We start from the raw sequence: 11996 nt of genomic DNA, 5'->3' as shown, positions 1-11996 counted from the left end.
GTATTTTATAGAAGCATGGTTTATTTTCCACACTCTGAAAATTGACACTGGACACAGGGACAAATTTTTGAGTAACTGTGAGGGAGTCGGGGATTCTCCCTCACGAGTGATGATGTTATGCTGGTGGGCACTAGAGGGTGCTGGCCAATTAGTGGGTAAACTACAGGGTCCAGAATGCATTGAGCTCCGTAGTTCAGAGTTCGATCCTCATCCAGCAGGTGACGCTGAACTACAGAGTCCAAGATGCATTGAGCTTTGTAAATCAGAGCTCAATCCTCATCCAGCAGGTGGCGCTGAACTGCATGAACAGGCTACCCTGCTGAGTCATGGTTTGGAACCCAGGCAGGAAGAGCTTCATTTGCCCAGTCTGGGATTCATTCTGAGAGGTCCCCGGGAGAGGGTCACCTGTGGTAAGGTGAGAGCCTCCACAACAAGACTTCCCTGAGCAGAGAAGGCTCAGAAGCTGTGAGTAAGGAGAACCCCGGGGGAAGCTTGGATAGTAAAGGTGCTGGCTAAGGTAAGCCAATGTTTATTTGGTTGAGGCTATCTGCTGAAGAGCCACACACTGCTGTGAAAGGAACAGCTAATGTCTAGTGTGGCTGAGGTAAGCCATGCAGGTTTTGAAATTGCTGAGAGCTGATTAAATAAACACTGAATAGGAATTCATGCTGTATATAGAACGCAGATAAATATAGTTTAATGAGACAGACTCAGGGCCTCTTCTGTCAAACTGCGCTAGCACTATGTAGCGCGGTGAGCCGTGCTGAATGGCCCACACTGCTCCCAACGCTCATAGAGTTCCTTTGAGCGTCAGGAGCAGCACGGGCCATTCAGCGCGGCTTTCTGTGCTACAAACTGCTAGCGCAGTTTGATAGAAGAGGTCCTCAGTATGGGTTTAGCCAAGGGAGGTCGTGCCTTACCAATTTGCTGCATTTCTTTGAAGATGTGAATAAACATGTGGATAAAGGAGATCCAGTTGGTGCAGTGTATCTAGATTTTCAGAAAGCTTTTGACAAATGACCTAGAAAATGAGAGGCTCCTGAGAAAAGTAAAGAGTCATGGGATAGGAGGCAATGTTTTGCTGTGCATTAGAAACTGGCTATTGGACAGAAAACAGAGGGTAGGGTTAACTGGCCATTTTTCTCAACAGAGGAAGGTAAATAGTGGAGTGCCACAGGGATCTATTTAACATATGTATAAATAATCTGTAAATTGGAATGACGAGGGAAATTATTACATTTTTAGCTAACACTAACCCCCTGTTTTACTAAGGTATGCTATGCGTTTTAGCGCGCACTAAATATACACGCGCTAACCACTAACGTGTCCATAAACTATAGATTTTGGGTTTCTCCGAGCTTGTGTTCATTATACATTCTAAGAGTGTCTAGAAGTGTATTAGCTCCATTGCTTATAGGAATGAAGCCCATGGATATCTACATTCAAAATGTTTAACGTTCATGCTTTTGGATTAAAGCTGTCAAATCATTCACTGCTATTCCACATTTTAATATTGTTTGTTATTTATCTGTCCCCGCTGGTATGTCTACTCTGCTGCAGATTGTCTTGTCATAAAAGGGCACAATTTTGCATTCTGGCTCTTCTACAATAGCACCACCGCAGGCATTAAAAAGGATTGCACCTTACTTCTCGAGCTGATCCTTGTTTTTGAGTAAATGTGTTTGCACCTGCCATGGACATGGTCTCATAGAAATGCCTGAACTCGATTCATATAGAAACATAGAAGATGACGGCAGAAAAGGGTAACAGCCCATCAAGTCTGCCCACTCTGCTTACCCACCCCCTGTCTATGCCCTACTGACCCAATTTTCTTATCTTGACCCTCATAGGGATCCCACATGGGTATCCCATTTATTCTTAAAATCTGGCACGCTGTCTGCCTCGATCACCTGCACTGGAAGCTTGTTCGAATGATCAACCACTCTCTCTGTGAAGAAATACTTTCTGGTGTCGCCATGAAATTTTCCGCCCCTGAGTTTGAGCGGGTGCCCTCTTGTGACCGAGGATCTGCTCTCTTATTCAGTTATAGTATGCTTTGCTTTGATCATGAAACAAAAACATGCATATTTCATTCAACCACTAATGAATGGAGTCCAGAGAGGTCCACGCAGTCTGCATAGTTTCATTTTTATGTTTTTTCTCTTGAATTGAAAAGCTCTAAGCAGTGCCTCAACAATTTGATCATTCTCAGAAAACTAGACAGAAAGAATATGCAGTGAGGGTTAATATTCAACATCTGCTGAAATCACCAAGTCTTTGGAGGCATTTGCTTATGCCAGGGAAATGTTGGCCAAACTTCTGCAAATGACTTGCTGTTGATGTTTCTGATAGACAGGTTAAACAAATTAAAACTTGATGGATGTCAACAATATTCTCTTCTTTTCAAATTGAATATGAACAGACAGATCGCAAAGGAGGGGCGAGGAGGTATTCCAAAGCATTGCCCTGGAATGATAACTGAACCACTGAGCCAGGGATTCCCAACTTGAGGGTCACAAATAAGTTGGCATTGAGGATATCCACAACAAATGTTCATTAGGTGTGTGAACCTGATCCTATTTGCAGTTCTTCAGGATCATAGTTGACTATCACTTAACTGAGGGAATCATCCTGGAACATTAGAACATAATATAAGCCATACTGAATCGGACCAATATCTAATGAGCCCAGCTTCCTGTTTCCGACAATGGCCAATACAAGTCACACATACCTGGAAGATCTCAAAAAGTAGATCTAATTTCTCATAGTTCATTTCAAGAGATAAATGATGACTTTCCCTAGTCTACCTAACTAATAATATTTTATGAACTTTTCCTCCAGGAACTTGTCCAATTATCTTTTAAACTGCTATTTCAGTTGCCACGACCACATCTACTATTGACAACACAGAAAAACTAAAATACAAAATTTCTGATTTTGTCCTGTCTTTTTAGATTCACAATGACAATGAGCAATATAGGATACGTCATTGATATTTCTTAGAAGGTATGCATAAAATCATAGATAAGGAAAAATGAAAAGCAAAGATGAAATCCGCTGTTGACACTAATCTCATTCCCCTAGACCTGTCCACTCAAGACTCAAAGACCTCATAAAACAAGTATGTCTTGTCATGTCCTAAATTTATTCAAAGACGTATCCAAAATGGATTCCCTTGCTGAACTTTGGGCACAAGGTCTTAAGCCTGCTGAAATCTGGTTTAAATCCTCACACCCGACTGCAGCTGGGTGCATAAATCCAAATATTCTTCTACATCACACCTAATTTTTGGGAACATCAATGACCTGCCCAGGCCCTCCCATAGTCACACCCCCTTTTGAGTTGCACCCTATGAAATTTAGGCATGCATGGTATAGAATAGGGCATAAAGGAGATGCCATATAACTCCTAATCACTGCCGATTAAGTGCCAATTATTTTTTCTACTTAAAAACTGTGATTTGCTGGGTTCAGATCCCTATCGGTCTGCCTCTGTCATTCAAAGCTCTGGCATTGAAAGAACCGCAATTCATAGATAAATTACTCACCCCGCACAATATTCAGTCAATGGACCAAAAATTGTTAACAGTCCCATCTCTGAAAATTATCAGGACTCAACGGCAAGATATTTTTTCGGTTTTGGCGCCATAGCTCTGGAATGGGATACCAAAACACTTACGAGAGGAAAATAATCTGTCATGCTTTAAAAACATCCTGAAAAGTTTCCTATTTAAAGATGCCTACAGTCTTTAGTCTTTCTCGAACGGGATCACCCTGTAATTTTTTCTTTCCACATATACAGTATATAGAGAGCATTTTTTTTTTCTACAACTTTTCTCCCTTCTTTCTCTCCGTCTCTTCTTTCTTTTCTTTTTCAACTCTCTCCCCTCCCTTATCGTATTTCCCATATGTTATCTCTTTAGCCTTTAAAAAAAACAAATTGTAGTTCAACCCCTTCTACCCTTTTGTATTAGTTTTGTTAATGTGTCTATCCAGTATATTGTATTTTATATAGTGCTTGTTATACATTTTAATTGTATGCTTTTTTAAAAATTACTTATTGCACATCACTTAAGTGGTCAAATCAAATGTTAATAAAACTTGAACTCTGGCACTAAGAGGTGAAATTCTACAAATGGTGCCTTAACTTATGTGCTGGTAGGCGCTCTACCAGCGCCTAAGTTAATAGGGAAATGCCGTTTGAAATGCACATAACTTTAAATTTAAAGTGCCTACCGGTGCCTAAAAAAAGGTGCCAAAATTGTGCCTCCACAGATGCCTACCAGTGCCTAATGCCACTATGGGCATGGCTAATGCTGGAAGTGGTGATAGGCATCACAAAGAACCTATGTAGGCACGATTCACGACAAAAATAGGTGCCAGAAACCCTGGCCTATATTTCCAGCACCTATATTTCCCAGAAGTGTGATTCTGTATTGGGCACTATTGCAAGATTGGCAAACGATTAGCAGCCACTTTTTAGTGGCCGCCGAAATTGGTGCTGTATAGAGAATCTGAGCCAAAGTGTCCCCACACTAAGAACATAAGCAGTGCCTCTGCTGGGTCGGACCAGAGGTCCATCACGCCCAGCAGTCCGCTCACACAGCGGCCCATCAGGTCCAGGACCTGTATAGTAATTTTCTATCTATACCCTTCTATACCCTTTTCCTTCAGGAAGTTATCCAATCCCTTCTTCAACCCCAATACCGTACTCTGTCCTATTACACCCTCCGGAAGCGCATTCCAGATGTCCACCACCCTTTGGGTGAAGAAGAACTTCCTAGCACTGGTTCTGAAACTGGTCCCCTCTCAATTTTATAAGAACATAAGCATTATCCAGTTAGTGGGCCTTATGTAGAACATGCTAGTTGGCTAATATTTCCACGTCCATTCCCCACTCATGCCTCCTCCCGGAGAAAATCCTTGAAAATTGCTAATGCTAACAAGGAAATTACCACAGAATGCCTTAATGCAATCATACCATACTCGGTAAGCGCAGATTAAGAGCTTAACATCCTCCATTAAACATACCCCTAATACTGCAGAAAAATCATAATTACGTACATTTCAAATTATAACTATAAGGCTCCCTTTTGTAAAGATGTGCAGCCAGGCAAATGCTACGACGCCCATTCAATTCCTATGGGCGTCGGAGCATTTACCACACTGGTCCGCACTACCGGCTTTTGTAAATGAGGGGGGGTAAGTGATGGTACTATACCTGTTATTAGTTGTAGTCTGTGTGCACAGTGAGGTAACGTTAACTAAAAGTACAGAAGTTTGGTTTCATCTAATTTGTCATAATGGGAATATTTTGAGCCAGCGAGTTTACTTAACATTGTATATTTATTTGTCCGGTTCTGGCTACATATTGTGCTACATTTGTCCAAATGCAAGCGAGCGGAGTTTAATTTGGACTAGTTGCTGGTTCGTTAAAAACTAGATTAATTGTCAAGTACTAAATTGTTATTAGTCATTTGGTATTCATGCAAGCTCCATGCAAGCCCAATATAAATAATTCCCTTTTAACTGTAGCCTGGTACACAGATGTTCTTCCCAGTGTCTAGGTTTACAGACTCAGTCTGCAATGCCCAGAAATTAATTTCAATTTGTAGCTAAAACTTTAAAGACCATCCATGCGCAACATAAAATAGGTATTGTATAAAATGTGTGTTAATATGACCATTTTATTCTTCCCTGGGTTTGACAGTCTTGCTTTATAAGTTTAAACACTCCCTGTGCTCTATAATCATTACTGTTTCAGGTCATTCCTTTCCATTTAAAGAATGTTGACTCAGATTCTGAAATGTTTTTACCATAGCTTGGTGAGAATGATTTGTATTTCTTTTACAGCAAATACTTTCACTTATTTTCTGTTCCATTTTTTTTTTTTTAACTGCCTATTTAATATGTTCAGACACGTGGACATCTAAGTCTGAGTTTCAATAGGACATCCAAATCTGAGTTTGGACGCTCATTCCCTTGGGTTTTTGCAGCCCAAATGCATGACCTTGCATTTCTTAGCATTAAATTTTAGCTGCCAAATTTCAGACCATTGTTCAAGATTCGCCAGGTCTTTCTTCATGTTATTCACACCATCCGGGGTGTTTACTGTATTGCAGATTTTGGTATCATCCACAAAGAGGCAAATCTTATCCGACAGCCCTTCATCAATATCGTTTATAAAAATGTTAAAAAGAACAGGCCCAAGAACAGAACCTTGAGGCACACCACTGGTAACCTCTCTTTCCTCAGAGTGATCTCCATTGATCATTATCCTCTGTCGTCTTCCACTCAACCAGTTCTTGACCCAGCCCAGTTTTGTGCTAGTCCAATTAGGTCCTCCAGCATCATTCCCATGGTTGTTTTCAACGTGTCCAGTCATTTGGTTGCAAGTCGCCCTCTTTGCCTGGTTGGCCACTGTTAGACATAGGATACTGGGCTTGTTGGACCTTTGGTCTGACCCAGTATGGCAAGTCTTATGTTCTTATGTGAGCCAAGTATAGGACAATCAAGCCATTGTGACATCACTGATGGTTGGCTCTTAGGCAGTGGTTGAATGAGGCATTATGACATCACAGTTTAAGCTCTGGAATGTTAATAGTGTTTGGGTTTCTGCCTGGTACTTGGGACCTGGGTTGGCCACTGTTGGCCACAGGATACTGGGCTTGATGGCAGTATGGCAATTCTTATGTTCTTTTAATCACAAAGCTCTCTTGAGAGCTCTGTGATTATGCAGCATTTTCTCTTGAGAGCTTTGTGGTTATTTACGTGCCATGGACCTTTATAGATGAACCCAGTATCTACCCAGTAAAGACTTTTATGATTGCAGAATCCTTTGTATGAAGAATTTTATCCTTCTTGAATGCCGACATTTGTAGCCTGCTTTCTTCAATGTGGATTACAGACAACATGCAAGTATGAATGCAAAAGAAGATTACAAACATACTGCTTTGTTGGAACTGATGTTGGTGTAAGGTTCGGTATTTCATTTGCAGGTTTCATAGTGTGTTTATTTTTGTGTCTGTTCCTTGTTTGGCAGAAGATAACAGTAGGATTAAGCGGAGATGATTGGATTTGTAAGCAGCAGTTTGGGAATAATGGATGAATACATTGAATCTCAGGGGAGGAAATTAAGCAAAAAGATAGGGAATGCAGCAAGAAAACCAGATGGCGGAATAATATCCAAATTTAGCACTTGTAACTTTATAATCCAGAGCACATCTAAAGTACATCATCATTTGTTCTTTAGAAACATCCATTCATCTTAAACAACTATTCACTTTATGCTTGAAGAAACACATGATGAAAATTTTCCCTGTTAATAGTCTACAAAATCCTGAGTGGAATAGACTGGGTACAAGTGGATCGATTTTTCCCTCCGTCAAAAATTACAAAAACTAGGGGACACTTGATGAAGTTACACGGAAATATTTTTTAAACCAATAGGAGGAAATTTTTTTTTTCACTCAGAGAATAGTTAAGCTCTGGAATGCCAGAGGATGTGGTAAGAGTGGATAGCGTAGCTGGTTTTAAGAAAGGTTTGGACAGGTTCCTGGAGGAAAAGTCCATAGTCTATTATTGAGAAAGACATGGGGGAAGCCACTTCTTGCCCTATATCGGTAGCATGGAATATTGCTACACCTTGGGTTCTGGCCAGGTACTAGTGACCTGGATTGGCCACCGTGAGAATGGGCTACTGGGCTTGATGAACCATTGGTCTGACCCAGTAAGGCTATTCTTATGTTCTTAATGCATTTCATGGAATGAAAGCCCTTTTTTTTTGGCTGCTGACAACTTAGTACAGACAAACATTCTCAGTACTATTTACTTCTTATCATTTATACAGACAGTGTTGCAAGAACTAACCTTACACGCAACACAGCAAGTCTGAAATAAGAGGTGATTAGGTCTATTTACAGTATTTGTTGCAAAAGTTGTGAATGTCATGAAAATCCTCAGGACAGCTGTAGCCAGCTGTGGTGAACTTAGATCAATGGAGCCACCGTTGGTTTTCAGCAACAACTGTGCACTACCCATAAACCATCAAGTAAGCAACTTTAAACTGAAATGTCTGATAATTTTATGATTTAGCATGCTAGAGAAATATATATTTGCATGTATAAATAAAAACATGGTTATAATACCTTGCAAAGGAAACAAAGATTTAAAAAAAGGAAAAAAAAAATACAATAAACCCAAACATGGGAAGCGCTAGCACAATAGAGGGAATCAAAAACCACACACCAAAGAGGTTAGCAACTTTAAGAACTTAAATCCAAACGAAATATGAGTGAATATCTCCCCTGTTGAATAATTTCAATCCTGAAAAAAAAAGATGCCTTTAAAAGTTCTGAAAATTATATGAAATTAACTTATAATGGGGCTCTTTTCCCCTTAAAAAAAAAAAAGCCCAGTTGTGATGCTCAGAAAAAGAAACATATCTAACACTCTGGAAAACATTTGCGAGGAAATCTTAGGGGTCCTTTTACAAAGGCGCGGTAGTGGTTTAACCCGCAGAATACCGCACGTTAAACCACCTGCCGCCTCCATTGACGAAGCGTTAGGATTTTAGGCTGCGCAGGGGTTAGCGTGTAATGAAATATCCGAAGCGCTAACCCCCCCTTGGCGCGCCTTGATAAAAGGAGCCTTTAATTTGAATGTTAGCCTGATTTGTTTCCAGAAACTTCTTTCTCCTACACTGCATCCATTGGAAAATGTCAGGCAAAACTTTGTATTTGCACTCCCAAAAAGTTTGTAACTGTGTGTTAGAGAAATATTTTTATATAAGAGTGAACTTCATTATTTGGTAAGAGATACAGGATGAACCTGAGGGTAATTTATAGTACAATACCTAAACTGTGACACTACATAGGCAAAGATGTTGCACCTGTTTATAAAGCCTATATAAGCAACTATGGGGCTCATAGTAAAAAAAAATAGACATCCCAAAACCATCATAAGTCAGTATTTGGACATCGTAATCACAGGGACGTCCAAATGCTGATTTTCAAAACTGACTTTCTGGATGTCTAGCCTGATGTTTTGCCTGCTGTGTGTCCAGAGGTCTAGGGGGCATCGTGGGAGGTATGTTATGGGTGGGTTAGACTTCTACTTCTTGCGATGATAATCAAACCTTTCCCGGGACGTTCTAGATCAGGGGTGTCCAATCTTTTGGCTTCCCTGGGCCGCATTGGCTGAAAAAAATGTTTCTGCACAAACGCGCAAACGCTGCAGCAAGACAGAGGAGGGAGCCGGCATGACGGTAAACACCCAGGGGCAGCAGAGTAAAACGGTGTCAGGTCAAAAGCACACTGGGACAAAGGCGTGCGCAGACAATTGAGCGCAGCGCAGAGACGCGCACCGCAGAAAATTACAGTTTTTACGGCTCCAACGGGGGAGGTGTGGGGGGGACCCCCCACTTTACTTAATAGAGATCGTGCCGCGATGTGGGGGTGTGTGGGGGGTTGTAACCCCCCACATTTTACTGAAAACTTCACTTTTTCCCTGTTTTTAGGGAAAAAGTTAAGTTTACAGTAAAATGTGGAGGGTTACAACCCCCCAAGCCCCCCACAACGCCGGCGCGATCTCTATTAAGTAAACTGGGGGGGCTCCCCAACAAAACCCCCCTGTCGGAGCCCCTAAAAACTGTAATTTTCTTCAGCGCGCGCTTCCGTCTTTCGCTCAGTTGTCGGCGCGCGCCTTTGTCTTTCGCGGGATTGTCTATGAACCGAGTAAAACACTGCATCGCCCTCGACCAGGGCCGCACAAAATGCTTCACTGGGCCGCATGAGGCCCTCGTGCCGCAGGTTGGGCACCCCTGCTCTGGATGGAACTTGGATGTTTTCGGCTACATTAAACACTATTTTGATTTCTTCTCTTTTCGACTGCTGATTCAATCTTTGATCTTAAGTATCTTAGACTATTGCAATGTTTATATGCTTGGGATCTTTTAAAAAAAAAACATCAAGCAACTGAGAATCATTGAGAATGCTGCAGTCCGTCTCATTTATGGTCTCAAGAAATCGGATCACATAAGCTTGTATTACAAAATAAGACTACACTGGCTGCCTGTGGAAGCAAGGGTCATTTTCAAGTTTGCTTGCCTTTGCTTCAAAACCACAACAGGTTAATCCTCAATCTATCCATTTCATCATTTTGAATTTCCAGGCACAACTTGTACACTTAGTACCTACTTGTTCGCCTTTCCATCCTTGAAGGGCTGTATCTACAAGAGATTCATCGATAGAACACTATCATTCCAAGCAGGCAAATGGAATAAATGTTTAACCAACTTTATCTCAAACGCACTTTCTTACCAGACTTTTAGGAAGTCAGTCAAAACTTATCTCTTTGATAAATTTCTCTGACTCCATTTCTGCCTTGATGTACTTCTAAAACACACCCAGGAAAAAAGTGATTAATCTTACCATGCTAATGTAATTTTGAAAGTTTTTTGTAATATCGCTGTCTGTATACAGTCTCTTCCTCTGTAAACCGCTCCGAACTGTTTGTGGTATTGTGGTATCCTATATAATAAAACCCTAGCCGCGCATGCGCACTTACTTGCGTGCTTCCGTGATCTCTGATCTGTGATCAGTAGGTCCGTGGCCAGCAGGAGTACGTGTGTGGCGGCCAGACAAAGCGGCGAAACACAGCACAGCAGGCGACTCCCCCCTGATGCCCTCACTCACCGCCAAAACCACCACCGCCAAAGCCTCATCTTTCTCGCCGGCTCACCCGTGTTTAAATTAAGAGAAAAGCGCTGCACCATGCTAACGCTGGCCTCGCCATCTTCTGTCCACTGCGGCCCGCCCTCTCTGACTACTTCCTGTTTCCGCTAGGGTTGGCCGCAGTGCATTGAAGACGCCGAAGCCAGCGGTAGTGCGGTGCAGCGCTTTTCTCTCAATTTCAATGCGGCGGCTGGGAAGGGGCGGCAGGAAATGCTGCTGCTGCACAGGAAAGGCTGGGAGATTCAGCTGCTGCACAGGGAAGTGTGTGTGTGGGGGGGGGCAAATGCTGCTTCTGCACAGGGAAGGGTGGGAAATGCTGCTGCTGCACAGGGAAGTGTGTGTGTGGGGGGGAAATGCTGCTTCTGCACAGGGAAGGCAGGGAAATGCTGCTGCTGCACAGGGAAGGGTGGGAAATGCTGCTGCTGCACAGGGAAGTGTGTGTGGGGGGAATGCTGCTTCTGCACAGGGAAGGCAGGGAAATTCTGCTGCTGCACAGGGAAGGCAGGGAAATGCTGCTGCTGCACAGGGAAGGCAGGGAAATGCTGCTGCTGCACAGGGAAGGCAGGGAAATGCTGCTGCTGCACAGGGAAGGGTGGGAAATGCTGTTGCTGCACAGGGAAGTGTGTGTGTGTGGGGGGGAATGCTGCTTCTGCACAGGGAAGGCAGGGAAATGCTACTGCTGCACAGGGAAGGGTGAGAAATGCTGTGTGTGGGGGGAAATGCTGCTTCTGCACAGGGAAGGCCGGGAAATGCTGCTGCTGCACAGGGTAGTGTGTGTGTGTGGGGGGGGTGGTAATGCTGCTGCTGCTACACAGGGAAGGGCGGAAAATGCTGCTGCTGCACAGGGAAGGGTGGGAGGGTAATGCTGCTTCTGCTGCACAGGGAAGTGGAGGGGACGGAGAGGGAAAGGGGGCCTGGGAGCAATCTTGGTTTGCTTTGGGGGAGGGGAGACAGAAGGGGGCCATGGAGAGACAGAAAGACAGGCAGGCAGGCAGCGCATTAGAACGAAAGACAGACACACAGAAAGACAGCAGGCAGGGAGAGAGACAGAAAGAAAGAAAGACAGACAGACAGGGTGCCAGAGAGATAACCAGAAAGAAAGAAGGACAGACAGCGGGAGGAAGAAAGGAAGAGAGACAGGGGCAGGGAGAGACACAGAAAGTAAGAAAGAAAGACAGACAGACATATATTCTAGCACCCGTTAATGTAACGGGCTTAAACACTAGTATAAAAATAAAGTTATTATTATTATTATTATCTTGTG

The 11996-nt window shown here is 42.8% G+C and overlaps 1 protein-coding gene across 1 annotated transcript in view; it reads left to right on the top strand.

The window, feature by feature from the left end:
* The first annotated feature begins 401 nt into the window (after nt 1-401).
* IGSF10 (immunoglobulin superfamily member 10) overlaps nt 402-11996 on the top strand; it is a 128045-nt gene continuing 116450 nt past the window's right edge. Inside the window, exon 1 of the mRNA XM_033959119.1 lies at nt 402-517. The gene's annotated coding sequence lies outside the window, so the exon portion shown is untranslated. The remainder of the gene's footprint in view (nt 518-11996) is intronic.

The sequence above is a fragment of the Geotrypetes seraphini genome, chromosome 9, assembly GCF_902459505.1.
Source record: "Geotrypetes seraphini chromosome 9, aGeoSer1.1, whole genome shotgun sequence".
Lineage (NCBI taxonomy): Eukaryota > Metazoa > Chordata > Amphibia > Gymnophiona > Dermophiidae > Geotrypetes > Geotrypetes seraphini.
This window is presented reverse-complemented; position numbering and strand designations above follow the sequence as displayed.